The 2063-nt window shown below is 46.6% G+C and overlaps 1 pseudogene; it reads left to right on the top strand.

Annotated features, from left to right (window-relative positions):
• Nucleotides 1-1853, top strand: part of LOC103749654 — a 7804-nt pseudogene extending 5951 nt beyond the window's left edge.
• Nucleotides 1854-2063: the final 210 nt, after the last annotated feature.

Below are 2063 nucleotides of genomic sequence, written 5' to 3' on the forward strand. Positions count from 1 at the left end.
TTGGTGGTATCATATATGTACTTGCAAAAAAAATGTATACAGTCTGCATTTATTTTTTATACTACTCTTGTATCACATATATTTCAGACAGGTAACTGGAATTGGGAGAAATCTTCCATAACCCGATATTAATGTACCTTAAGATCATATTAAATCACTTTTTACTTGAATACTTAATTATTTTGAATAATAATGTGTAATATTAACACAAAAGACAATACCTCTGGGTTGAACTGTCAACGAAAACATGAAGTTAGAAATCTCAAAAATGCCCTCTGCTTCCCTGGGCTACATAGCCTCTGGTGTCCTGGTGCCAGCATCTTTCCTGGTCCCCTGGAGCCCTCTGGGCCTGGTCTCACCCTCACCTCCCTTTGATTCCCTGAGATGTACAGCTTTCGGCATCCTGGTGCCAGTACCTTTTTTGGGTAAGTCCAGTGGCACGAAAACATGAAGTTAGAAATCTCAAAAATGCCCTCTGCTTCCCTGGGCTACATAGCCTCTGGTGTCCTGGTGCCAGCATCTTTCCTGGTCCCCTGGAGCCCTCTGGGCCTGGTCTCACCCTCACCTCCCTTTGATTCCCTGAGATGTACAGCTTTCGGCATCCTGGTGCCAGTACCTTTTTTGGGTAAGTCCAGTGGCACCCACTTCACCTTGACTGCCCCAGACTCATTCACCCTACCACCTCCCCTGACTGATCTCCCCTCCTTGCCTAAGTAATTTTCCATTTCTTGTCTTGGCACCCAAGACACTGAGGCTGACCTCTTGGCTCAGATCCACCACTGCTTCCTGATCCTTTGAATCCAGACCAACCCAGTTCCTCCTTGCGGATCCCCAGGAGCCCTCTGGCCTGGTCCCACCCCCACCTACCTTTGCATCCCTGGGTGTCTCAAACACCAGCTTCCTGGTGCTAGCATCTTTCCTGTGTGGGTTCTTCAGCCTTCTGTTCCTTGACTCCCCCAGCCTCATTCACCATCTCAGCTCCCCCCCTAGCTGGGGTACTGGCCCATTTCTTTTCTTGACCACCCAGATCCCTGGACTGACCTCTTGGCCCAGGATCCCTACTACTTCCTAATCTTTTGCATACAGACAAACCCAGTTCCTCTCAGAAGTGCCTAGGAGCACTAGGGGCCTCTTTCTTTTCCCACCTTCCTTTGCATCCTTGGGTGGCACAGCCACCAACTTAGCTTTCCTGAGCCCTGCTCCTAGGACAACCCAGCCCCCAACTTCCTGAGGGCAGCATCTTTCCTGGAGGGATCCAGACCTTAGTAACAAGCCTAAGAGTATCTGTCCTCATCTAACTTGGGCTTCTGTGAGATCACCTGAAAATAAAAGCAATTTGGCCACTTTAATATAAAATCAAAAGAGAGAACCTGAAGCCTAGACCAACCAGATTTTCATGCCGAATAAGTAAACTACAAAGGCACATAAAGTTTACAAAAAGAAGCAGACCTAAAATCAACAAAGGGAGGCTTGATTCTCATACAAGAATCAGAAACTACAAAAGAAATTCACAGGTCAAAGTTACAGAGAAAAAAATAATACTATGAAAAACCAAAATAATATAGCTCCACCAAGTACCAAAAATACTCTAGAGGAGTATAATGAGAACCCCCTAGAGATAACACAGGACATGGAACTCTAAATAACAATTATAAACATTTTTAGGTTCTGACCTACTGCAGCCCCCTTCACATGCAGTGAGAAAAGTCCTCTGTCCAAATACAGGAAATAAGTTAATAAGCACCCTGACCATCCACAGACAGGACAAACAGACTTCCTGCACCCATGACCTAAGCCCCGATTGCCGCATGAGCTGTTTCTGCACTATCCGCTTCCCTTTTCATAATTTTTGAAGAGAAAAGAGACCCCCCTCATCCCATGACCCAGACCCTGGTCGATGTAAAGGGCAGATTCAACAGAACCTGCCTCCCGCTGCAGCCCCCAGCCCTTTAGCTTGTTTAAACTGGTTTTTACCTTCCGCATTACCAACCCCTTATAAAAACCCCCAGCCAGCAGCCTGAAGGGCAGCAGATTCCTCTTTTCCCAATGAGGGATGCTCCCAG

This window comes from Nannospalax galili, unplaced genomic scaffold (assembly GCF_000622305.1).
Source record: "Nannospalax galili isolate Female #2095 unplaced genomic scaffold, S.galili_v1.0 scaffold607, whole genome shotgun sequence".
NCBI classification, from domain to species: Eukaryota; Metazoa; Chordata; class Mammalia; order Rodentia; family Spalacidae; genus Nannospalax; species Nannospalax galili.